General features: G+C 41.9%; 1 protein-coding gene across 4 annotated transcripts in view; it reads left to right on the plus strand.

The window, feature by feature from the left end:
• LOC140483931 (voltage-dependent calcium channel subunit alpha-2/delta-2-like) overlaps positions 1-12,739 on the plus strand; it is an 839,332-nt gene that overhangs the window by 165,174 nt on the left and 661,419 nt on the right. The gene's annotated exons all lie outside the window — the stretch shown is intronic.

Below are 12,739 nucleotides of genomic sequence, written 5' to 3' on the forward strand. Positions count from 1 at the left end.
GTAGGGGTATGGGTGGGTTACGCTTCGGCGGGGCGGTGTGGACTTGTTGGGCCGAAGGGCCTGTTTCCATACTGTAAGTAATCTAATCTAATATGGACTCAGTAAGACGTTCAACAAGGTTCCTCATGGTATACTAGTTAACAAGTTTAAATCACATGGAATACAGGAAGAACTAGCCATTTGGATACAGAATTGGCTCGAAGGTAGAAGACAGAGGGTGGTGGTGGAGGTTTGCCTTTCAGCCTGGAGGCCTGTGACCAGTAGTGTACCACAAGGATCGGTGCTGGATCCATTTACTTTTGTTATTTATGTAAATGACTTGGATGTGAACAGAGGCAGTCTAGTTAGTAAGTTTGCAAATGACACCAAAATTGGAGGTGTAGTGGACATGGAAGAAGTACCACAGAGTACAATGGGCTGTTAATAAGATGAGCCAATGGGCTGAGGAGTGGCGGATGGCGTTTAATTCAGATAAATGTGACGTGCTGCATTTTGGAAAGGCAAATCAGGGCAGGACTATTATACACTTAAAGGTCCTGGGGAGTGTTGTGAGGAAAGAGAACTTGGAGTGCAGGTTCATAATTCCTTGAAAGTGGAGTCGCAGGTAGATAGGATAGTGAAGAAGGTTTTTGGTATGCTTTCCTATATTGATCAGAGCATGGAGTGTAGGTGTTGAGAGGTCATGTTGTGGCTGTATAGGATATTGGTTAAGATTAGAGTGGAGCTGGAAAAACACAGCAGGACAGGCAGCATCCGACGAGCATCCTCCTGGATGGGTACATGAATAAGAAGGGTTTAGAGGGATATGGGCCAAGTGCTAGCAAACGGAACTAGATCTGGTTGGCATGGATGAGTAGGACTGAAAGGTCTGCTTCTGTGCTGTACATCTCTATGACTTGCTCCTGAATTGTGTGTGTTTTTTTATAATATATTTTTATTAAGAAAAAATAGATTTTTAAATATTACAACAAATACAAAACAATGCAATTCAAAACAGTACAAAAATAGTACAAAACTAAACCCAAATAATAAAAAACATTCCCCAGCCCACTCTCCTATACGAATGTATAAACATATATAGAGAAGTATAAAATTAAAAAAAAACCTAAACTAGCAATTTAACTAACTAAATAAATACCTAACAGCAAACAAATAAATAGTAATAACTCAGCCCAGCCAAACAAAACACTCATACGTTCACAGTTCCTCCTCCCTGGATACTGGACTCATGAAATACAATCGTTACAGCTATATAAAAGCCCTTGTTAGTGTGGCAGATAAATCTGTGTCCAGGTATTTCAAAAACGGTTGCCATGTCTTGTAAAAATTCTCAGTTTTGTGGTGTACCATACTTGTGAGAAATTCCAGGGGAATATGCTCCATAACAATCTTCCGCCAACCCGACAGGCCTGGGGGTTTTCTGATATCCAACCTAGCAAGATATTCTTCCTTGCACAGAATGTAAGAATATTGAAAAGTTTTTCCTTATGCGAATCTGCAATAAATACAATGGGTAGGCCCAAAAGGAGCGATATAGGGTCCTTCTCCACCCCTACACCTAAAATCCTCTCCATTGCACCCACCACAGCGCTCCAATATGTTTGAAGCCTGTCACAAGACCAAAGACAATGGGTAAGAGTGCCCGTGCAGACCTTGCACTTGGGGCATGCTGAAGATACCCCTGGTTTAAATTTTGACAAACGGTCTTGGGCTAAGTGGACCCTGTGGAGAAACTTCAACTGTAAAGCATGGGTCCTATTGCAAATTGATATCTTCCTTGCATTCTCCCAAATATCCTCCCATGCCTCTGATGAAACTTCAACACCCAGCTCTCTTTCTCACATCTTGCAGAGTCGATCAGACTCATCTGAGGTGGCACCCCCCAATTGGTGATATAGAGTACTGACAGAGAGTGTACTCTTAGCCCTTATTACCCCTCTTTCTATGTCAAATTTGTAGGGATCAGTCAAAAGTGTTGTCTTTTTTTGAATAAAATCCCTAACTTGAAGACAACAAAGAGGTCTCTATTAGGTAACTCGTACTTCCGTACTAACTGATCAAAGGACATCATTACATCTCCCTCAAATAAATCACCCATGCAAAATATACACCTAGCTGCCCAATATTTAAATCCTGAATCTATCATACCTGGTTGAAAACTTGGCATACCCACTAAAGGTATAAACAAAGATGTTTTGCCAATATTACCTTCCCTCTGCCGAATTGCCCTCCATGCTTTAACAGTATTAATGACTATTGGGTTATGGCAATATTCTCTAACTGTCCTCACCTTGTCCAAAAACAGCAAACTGGTAAGGGGGCACCTTGCCTGGGAGTCTTCGATATCTATCCATATTGAAAGAGGGTCCCCACAAACTCAATCACTTATGTAGGTCAAAAGCGAGCTTAATTGGTAATTTTTAATGTCTCGAAGGTCTACTCCCCCCAATCTGTGAGGCAATTGCAGTTTGGCTAATTTAATGAGGGGCTGTATACGGTGCCAGAAAAAGGAGCTGAACCAACTGTTCAGTTTCCTGAGTGTTTGTTTATTGAAAATCAGGGGGAGCATCCGTATAGGGATGGAGAGTATTCATCTTAATAAGCGCTAACTGACCCAACCTTGAGACTGGAAGTGCCTCCCATCTTTGGAGATCTTGTTTAATTTTTTCAAATAATTGAGTAAAATTGGCTTTGAACAGCCAATCCAGAACTGGAGTAATGAATATGCCCAAATACACAAAACTCCCCTGTGACCACTTAAAAGGGAATCTATAGTCACTCTCAAGGGCCAACTCTTTCGTAAGACCATCCATAGGCATAGCCTCTGATTTAGCAAAATTAATCTTATACCCTGAAAAAGCGCCAAACGCGTGAATGCATTGTATCAGGCAAAGCACTGAACTGCTGGATTTGTCAAGAAAATTAGAACATCATCTGCATACAGCAAGATCTTATGTAATTTTGACCCCACTTCTGTAGCTGATATATTGAGATACCCACGAATGGCCTCTGCAAACGGTTCAATCAATCGGTTTATGAAGCCCGTTTGATCTTCTTTAATAATAGAGGGTAACACAGTCTCCAGCCTTAACGCAAGAGCCTTAGAGAGGATTTTAAAGTCCACATTTAAGAGCGAGATGGGCCTGTATGAAGCACAGTCTTCCGGATCCTTGCCTTTTTAAGGATAAGTGAAATATTGGCCTCTCTCAGAGATGGTGGGAGACAAACATGACTGTATGAATCATTAAACATATTCAGCATTGGGCCCGACAGTATACTTATAAATTCCTTATAGAATTCACTGGGAAGTATATCTGGACCGGGCGCCTTTCCACTCTGAAGCTGCCTCACAGCTTCCTGCACTTCTTGCTCTGATAATGGGGAATTGAGAAAGGACTGTTGTTCGGGAGTCACACCCAGAAGCTTCAGATCTGTGAAAAAAAAAGGATTCCATTTTGGCCTGCCCCTCATCACAATTCTCAGACTGATATAACTTAGAGTAGAATCTCTGGAACGCCACATCAATCTTTTTAGAATCACATGTTAGGTTCCCAGACCCTTCCCTAATCGCTGTAATGGTTTGTGGGGCACTTCTCTTTCTGGCAAGGTATGCTAAGTATTTGCCTGGCTTGTCACCATGCTCGTATAACCTTTGCTTTGCAAAAGCTAGCTCCTTCTTTGCCGTCTGCGTGAGCATGGAATTTAGTGCGGACCGCAGTGCCGTAATCCTCTGTAGTTTGACCAACGAGGTTCTGTCAAAATAGGCCTTCTCGGCTGCCTTCAACCGTGCTTCAAGGAGACGTTGCTTTTCACCCTTCTGCTGCTTCCTACTTGTGGAATATGAAATAACTAACCCTCTAGCATAAGCTTTGGCAACTTCCCAGAGAACAGATGAGCTATCAACCGAGCCTATGTTGATGTCTAGGAATGCCTGAAATTCCCTAGAGAAATACTCCACAAACTTGCTGTCCTTGAGAATAAAGGGGTCCATTCGCTAGAACCTTGAATCCACTGTAACATCCTTAATTTTAACCATGAGGTATACTGGAGCATGATCAGAGATGGCAATATTACCAATCGTAAAGGATGCCACCAGATCCAGGGTTCTGCAGGGGTCAGAAAAAAATCAATCCTCGTGTGACATCTATGCGGATTGGAGAAAAACGTGAAATCCCTACCTGTAGGGTGGTGACACCTCCAGACGTCCACCAACCCTAATTCCCCACACAGACCCAATAACTGTTTAGTTTGTGCAGAGGGTATCGAGGCACCTTTCGGCAACCTGTCTACTGTGGGGTCCATGAGGCATTTAAAATCTCCCCCTATAATGATGTGCCGAGACTTGAGACTTATCAGTTTAGAAAAAGCATCTACCAAGAATATAAGAGGATGAGCTGGGGGACAATAAACATTTAAAATGCCATATTCTTCTCCATTTATCAAGGCTTTAAGAATTACAAACCTCCCGTATGTGTCTTTAACACATTCCAACAATTTAAATGAGAGATTTTTCCTTACCAATATAGCCACTCCCCTACTTCTAGTATTAAATGATAAAAAATAAACTCGGTCAAAGCCATTCTGCTGTAATTTCAGATGCTCTTTGTCATCCAAATGTGTCTCCTGTAAGAAAGCAATATCCACCTTCTCCTTTCTAAGACTCAAGAGTACCTTCTTCCTCTTAATTGGTGAGTGACTTCCCTTGATATTCCAGGTACACCATTTAATCAAATCATTAGCCATAATCTTCTGCAATTACATTTAACTTCCAGAGAGGAGGAACCCGAACCACAAATTGCTGAGCCTTAGTGTCGCATGGTCCACCAAATATAAAAACTACATAAACTAAAACCACTACATTTAACAAAAATACAAAATTATTAAAAATAAAAAACAACAAAAACCAGAAAACAAACCAACATATAAAGCGCCAATAGCGCTGAGTCGGGGAACTCACCCCCTGCCCGGAGGAGGCAACTACTCGTCCCGAACTGCCCATAAATAGGCATCTAACCATCTCAACCACCTTCACTTCTCCCAGCTAGAGCCGCATCGCAAGCACAAGCTAAAAAGAATAAACACCCCACAGAATATCAATATGAATAAAAAAAATTCTTTTATAAAAAAGGGGGAATAAATACCCCACCCATCCTTTGGTATGTCCTAACTTAGAAATTTAAAATGTACATCTTAACCAACGCCAGACATTGTTTGAACCAAAGTATTATCAATAGAGGAAAAAAAAGGGGAAGAATAAAGCTCCAACCCGATTTCCTCCATTTCTTTTACAGAATGATAAACGCATACCCAAGCAACAATATTTATACATACTACAATTGTTTAAATTAGGTTAGTTTGTCCACAAAGTCTCTTGCCTTCTCCGGTGTGTTAAGGAGATGCATGGATCCATCTAAGGTGATCCGAAGCACTGCTGGATATCTCAGGGAGTACTGAATCCCAAGCTCCTTCAATCTTCTCTTGACACCATCATACGATTTTCGTTTCTGGATCACCGCTGCTGAAAAGTCCTGTCAAAACATGATCTTAGACCCCTCATAAATTAGGGCCTTTGGATCCTTCCCCTGGAGTCTGGAAGCCTCCATGACTTTCTCCTTATCCCGGTAATGATGGAACCGGACCAGGAAAGGACGAAGGTGTTGACCCAGACCCAACCTCCGTGCTGCGATCCGGTGAGCCCTCTCCATCTTCAATCCTCTCATGCCAGTCTCCAAGTCAAGGAATTTCGGAAGCCAATCTTCAACAAATTCTGCAGGCCGTTCACCTTCCTTACCCTCAGGCAGACCGATGATCCGAATGTGTTTTCTCCTGCCCCTGTTTTCAAGAGCATCCACTTGGTCACACAAATTACGAACCTGCGAGTTTAGGGCTTGGATCTCTTCCTTGAATGAACTGGCATCAGCTTCCACCACTGTGACCCTGTGCCCCACTTCATCCATCCTCTTCTCCAGGTCTCCCAGCTGCTGCTCATGCTTCTGCAGCATGAGAGAGACTGAAGCCAGCTTCTCTTCAATCTGTTTCCCTAACATCTCGCGAGATTTCGAGAGCTGGTTCACCAGGTCCTGGAGAGTAATTGGCTCCAAGGCTGCTGCAGGCTGAGCTGCAGACCCGGCCTCAAGTGCTCCTCCTCCCTTTTTAGGCATTTCTGGACAGCTGAAAATACAGGTAAGTCAATTTTTAAATGTTCCTTGGGGCTCCACAATCTTTCCAACACCCCAAGAAACTGTCCTGCTCCTGCTGCGATGCGAAGCTCTGCAGTGTGATCTTCTCAGATCGCTGCCATCTTAGATCCCCCCGTGTGTATTTTTTAAATACTGGATATTACATTAAGCTTGTGGCCCTTATCTTCAAACTTTAAGATCAACAAATATGTGAGATGACCAAAACAGACAATAGTACTCAAGTAAGGCCTGATGAAGATCTTGTACGGGGAGGAAATAGACTTGTAATACAATTTCTTATGAATGCAGCTCAAAGTTCTCTTTGCTGTAGCTATTACTTCATGCCATTGCTTGTGTACCTATTGACATCTAACCAGTAGAGCACCAATATCTCTACTGTCTTCATTTGTCATCGTGCTTTTCCTGAGAAGTGTATATCTGTTGAGTATTTTCTCTCTCACATGCATGGCACTGTATCTATTCAAATAAAACTTCATTTATTAGTTATTAATTTAGTTTCCCTCTGAAATACACCAGCATCATCTGTTGACCTGATACTTAGCACAGATCGAAAACTTGTGAGTTGTGTCCATACCATCTACGTTCATAGATTTAAAATAGTAATTGATAAAAATAATGACAGCAACAGTTCCAACAAATCACAATAGCTCCATGTTGTGGTGTAACTATTCTTTGCCTACATCCTTGTCAGTTCTCAGTCCAGTTCAACATATTACCATAATTTTCTGGAGAAGCCTCTTATACAGTAACTTTATTAAAAGCTTTATGGAAGTCAAAATAAAGAATTTCTCTGGAGCTGTCTTCATCCAACATCTCAGTAAACTGTTCAAAATATACAATTATATTTGTAAGACCTGACCTTTCCATAAATCCATGTTGGGAGTCCCTAATGCTCTGTTGCTTAATATTCAAGCAACTACAGATTGCATCCCTAGAGAATCACTCAATCATCTTTCCCATTACTGATGTCAAACTGATAGAACAAAAGTAGAAATCATTGGAAAAGTTCGGCTAGGTCTGTGGAGAAAAATGTTTCAGTTCCAGTGATCCTTCCTCAGAAATGATGGAACTACACATGCCTGCATTTGTCCTTGCATCTGTTTAAAGAATGTGGATTACGTTGGCTTCCTTCCTATGTGAAGTTTATAGGAACCATCACATTGACTTATCAAATATATGGACTAGACCTTTTTAAAACATATATCACATTTTAATGAGATTTATCCAGTGCATAGCATCCACATCAGTTGGGATGCTCAATTGTGTTCAGAGTACCTGGGCGAGGGAAGTAGAAAGAATCAGACAGAATTCAATCCCTATCCAGTGATCCGTAGTTGGAAAATATATGAATGTTGGATGAAAGTAGCATTGACTGTATATTCAAATAGTCTTTTAAACACTTGCACATTTAAAAAAAGGCAGTTACTTTGACATGCTCATTGGTTACAGCACTCATCATGTTGTATCCAGACATCAGGTAGCACCTTCAGGAGAGAAAGTGAGAACACTTTTGAAAATCCTTCTTGCTCTTGTCAGAGAATGTAAAGAATAGTTTATTTTACTTGTTCTGCTACATAGAAGTGAACTCAATCAGCGTTGTGCTCCAAGGGGCAATAGTAATTAGCAATCTGCTAAAGCCCTTGGAAAGCTTTGAATTTCAAATATTACTCCTGTGCCCTCGTTGAATCACTCCAGGGAATTTTTTAAAAGTTCTTCAAAGCAATTTTGAAAAGGTTCATTTCATCTGCAAAGGGTGATTTGTCCCTTTAGCACTAAACTAAAAACACTCAGACTAATATTCCAAAGCAGCAAAATTCTTTCAGATGTGATTAATCTTTCTATGATTACCTTCTTTATGATGCTGGACAACAATTCCTGTGTGTTTAATGAGTAGCTACACAGCAGGATTATTGATATGTGAAGTTAAGGTACATGTAGGTTCTCACAGGCCCAAAGTAATATTTGTACCATGCAACCCAATATAACCCATTCTTCACACAGTTACTCTCACATTAACCAACCTATTCTTTATTCTAAACAATCCGATCTCCCACTACCAACCTAAACAACCCCATCTCCAACCCATTACCCTTAATGCCTCAATCTCTAACTCCCATGCCCTATAATGCTTCGCTCTCCAACTCCCCCACCCTCTCACACCCCATTCTCCAACTCACTCTCCTATAATGCCATGCCATATAACACTCTACTCACCAACGCACCTGCCCTTATTGCCCCTCTGTCCATCTCCCCAGCCCTATAAAACCTTGAACTCCAACTCACCCACTCTATAACACCAGGCTGTCCAATTCCCCTGACCTATAATACCCCACTTTCCAATGCCCCCAACCTATAACACCCTGACTACCAACTCCCATGCTGTAAAATGTTCTCCACCTTATAACGTTACACTCACCAGTCCTAAATGTTTCGCTGTCCAACTCCCCTGCCCTTAAATCCCCTGATCGCCAGCTCCTAAGCCCTATAACTCCCTGCTGTCCAACTCTGCTGCCCTACAGCACTCCACTTACCAATTCCCCCACCCTAAATGCTTTCCTATCCAACTCCCCTGCCTTAAACACCCTGATCTCCAAATCCTCCACCCTAAACATACCAGTTTCCAACTTTGTATCTTAAACATCCCGATCTCCAACTCCCCACTCTATGAGCCGATTCATCTCCCCTTCTCTCCATCCACCCACCCTACATGACCTAGTCTCCAACTTCCCTGCACCCCCCCAACTCTAAACAATCAGATTCCCAAACCCCATTCTAAATGATTCAATCTCCAGCTTTCCATTCTAAACGAGTGGGTCGCCAAACTCGTACTTCAACTCCCTAAACAACTTGGCATATGAAGGTGCAAACCAGTGGTGACATCTCACATCACACATGAACATTTTAAATTTGAGTTGTTGTGGAATTCAAAGTCAATGTTTGTGACTGGTAGCACGGTTACTGAGTTTATGGATTGTGTTGCAAGAATGGATGGATGCAGTACGTTACTGGAACCCCTGACTCCTACTGCTGTGACCCTTTGACTCCACCCTGACATGATCAAATTCTGCCCATACCCCATTATATACAGATTCCACAGCCTCTTCATGACAGCTCCCTCTGACAATCCCCTGTTCACCCCATCTGATCCAGAACCACCGGATCTAACTAACCCATCTATGCCTAGCACCCGGACTAGTCTATATCACCTGACACCATTGATATCCCTTACCATTCATCTGACCTGACTACTCCATGCCACTACCTGATTATTCCCCTAATTTCCCACACTACTCCCTCAGCCATTTGTTACCCTAATCACAGCTGGTCAGCCGAGAGGGAGTGGAAGAGCTAGGAACCCATCTCATTCTTTCTTGATCTCTGCCACTCTATCTCCTTACCTTCCTGCTGCCATGTCTCCTTACCTTGCTGTTGCCTAACCTGCTGTATTCGCCATTTTACTATCACACCTTACCTTTGTGCTACCCTTAACCCCTCTTACCCTACCTGGTGTGAGGCTTCCTAGCTTGCATCCATTCTACGGAATCCTCAAGCAGATCAAACAAGATCTTCTCATTTGATCTGCTCAGTAGTGATGAATTCAGCCTAAGTAGCGATTTAGACCAATATGTCAGTGTTTCTTTATTAATGCTGATTTGAAATCCTCGAACTTCCTATTGAAAAGTATCGTGTGACTTCTATTCATGAGAAAGTTTAAATCACTTTAGCCCTAGAGGGTCATAGGACTGCTCTCTCATTTGAGAAAGACGACTGGTGGGTGAGTTTAATTAGAAGGTCACTGTGTCATGGGCGAGATTGAGAAGATCAGTGTGGAAATTGGTTCACTGTACAGGCTGCAGGGAAATGAAAATACTCACAAAAGCCATTTTAAGGGAAATGTGGATATGTGATTTATGGTGGCCTTCCTGGTAGCAGCACCAAATCCCAAACATATATTAAAGGCAATTTCATTGTTTAGTTTGAGGGCTTTATAACTATGCTATTTAAGCAGAATAATAGCATGGAAGCAGTGGATGGGCTGGGAGATGTTGTAGAGAGCTGATTGGAGTGGCAAAGATGTACATGCGGAACTTGACCACATTTGTGGTCAATAATGATTGATTTAAGATCATCTTTTGATGCCATCTGAAACTCTGACGTTTCACTCATTTTTGACAAAGCATCTTTGAAAGTCTGAATCCAGGATTTATCTACTTACCATTACTTGCTCCAACTTCTTGACAACATCATGATGTGATGGTCAGAAATCTGACTGAAATTTGTCTTAACAATATGCAGATTTTTCTTCAAGACAAACAGGTTGAATTGTGAGGCCCACTGCTCGGTCCTGTTTTGAAATATTTCCTGATATCAACAATCAGCTGGCAATTTCTAACTGTGCATGCGCATGTCTGATTTCCCCCCCAAAAAATGAAAGAACTGTGGTTGCTGGAGCTGTTCTGAAGAAATGTCATTAGAGCTGAAATGTTAACTCTGCTCTCTCTCCACAGATACTGCCAAACCTGTTGAATTTCTCCAACAGTTTCTGATTTTCCACATGCTGCTCATGCCCAATAAAGCAGATTTAATTTTTCTTTAAATCCAGTTTGCCTGACACTCACATTTTTCGATGTTCATATATTCAGTTCTTTCAATTTGTATGTGTTTGCTTGCATTTTATCACTTTTTAAGGAGCCATAATCTTTTCATGTTAATGAATAACCTGGATTCTGAATTCATTGAACACTGGCAGTGTACATACACTGGTAGGTTTTATGAACTATAAAATGAATGAAAACAGTACCAGTTGACAATCTTCTTCTTTGGCAGTCTCACAGATTAGGATAGCTTGGTTTGACTCTCACAAGGGTGGATTCTGTTGTGGCTGAATAGTCCAATCTTGGAGCCACAGACTTTGCCATAGGTGGTGTTCAATGCAGCGGGTGGGTGGAGGCGCTCTAGATTCTGAGCGATCTTTTTGTTGCTTGCACTTGGCATCCACATGTTCTATGCAGTGATGCTTAAGTGATGCTGCTTCTCCAGTTCGTAGAGTCATAGAGATGTACAGCACGGAAACAGATCCTTCGGTCCAACTCGGCCATGCCAACCAGATATCCCAACCCAATCTAGTCCCACCTGCCAGCACCTGGCCCATATCCCTTCAAACCCATCCTATTCATATACCCATCCAGATGCTTTTTAAATGTTGCAATTGTACTAGCCTCACCCTCTGTGTGGAGACGTTGCCCCTTAGGTGTCTGTTATATCTTTCCCCTCTTACCCTAAACCCATGCCCTCTGGTCTGGACTCCCCCACCTCAGGGAAAAGATTTTGTCTATTTATCCTATCCAGGTTTCTCATGATTTTATAAATCTCTATAAGGTCACCCCTCAGCCTCCGATCCTCTAGGGAATGCAGTCCTAGTCTATTCAACCTCTCCCTGTAGTTCAAGTTCCAACCCTGGTAACATCCTTGTAAATCTTTTCTGAACCCTTTCAAGTTTCACAACACCTTTCCGATAGGAAGGAGACCAGAATTACACGTAATATTCCAACAGTAGTCTAACCAATGTCCTGTATAGCTGCATCATGACCTCCCAACTCCTGTACTCAGTACTATTTGACCAATAAAGAAAAGCATACCAAACACCTTCTTCACTATCCTATCAACCTGCAACTCCACTTTCAAGGAAATATGAACCTGCGCTCTAAGGTCTCTTTGTTCGGCAACGGTCCCTTGGACCTTATCATTAAGTGTATAAGTCCTGCTAAGATTTGCTATTCCAAAATGCAGCACTTTGCATTTATCTAAAGTAAATTCCATCTGCCACTCCTCAGCCCATTGGCCCATCTGATCAAGATCCCATTGGAATCTGAGGTAACCTTCTTCGCTGTCCACTACACCTACAATTTTGGTATCATCTGCAAGCTTACTGACTATACCTCTTATGCTAACATCCAAATCATTTATATAAATGGCGAAAAGTAGTGGGCCCAGCACCGATCCTTGTGGCACTCCTCTGCGGTTGCTGAATTCTAGGACAAGCAATTCCCATGCTGGGTCGTTGCATCTGTTTAGAGAGGCTTTTAGGTGTCCTTGTCGTGTTTCCTAACCCTCTTTGCAATCACTTACCATTGCGGAGTTCATAGTAGAGCACTTGTTTAATTTTCTGTTGAGCATGTGGTTGATGTGGCCTGACCATAGCCACTGGTTGTGTGCCTTGATACTGGGAATAGTAGACTTGGAGAGGATGATTACATTGATATGTCTAACCCACCAAGAGATTTGCAGTATTTTGCAAGTTGGCTGTACAGTCTGATAATAGGTGGCCAGATCTGGAGTACTAGCAATAAGAATATCTGCAATGTTCATTTTCTTTCTACAAATGTTCATTAAGTAGCTGAGGATAAATTGAAAGAGATTTGGGGGTCAGACTTATTCTTCAACATCACAAAGTCAAATGATCTGGTCATTTTTACATTGTTACTTGTGTGAGCATGATGTGTTCAAATTAGCTGCTACATTTTCTTCTTTACAGCAGT

This window comes from Chiloscyllium punctatum, chromosome 12 (genome assembly GCF_047496795.1).
Source record: "Chiloscyllium punctatum isolate Juve2018m chromosome 12, sChiPun1.3, whole genome shotgun sequence".
Taxonomy (NCBI): Eukaryota; Metazoa; Chordata; class Chondrichthyes; order Orectolobiformes; family Hemiscylliidae; genus Chiloscyllium; species Chiloscyllium punctatum.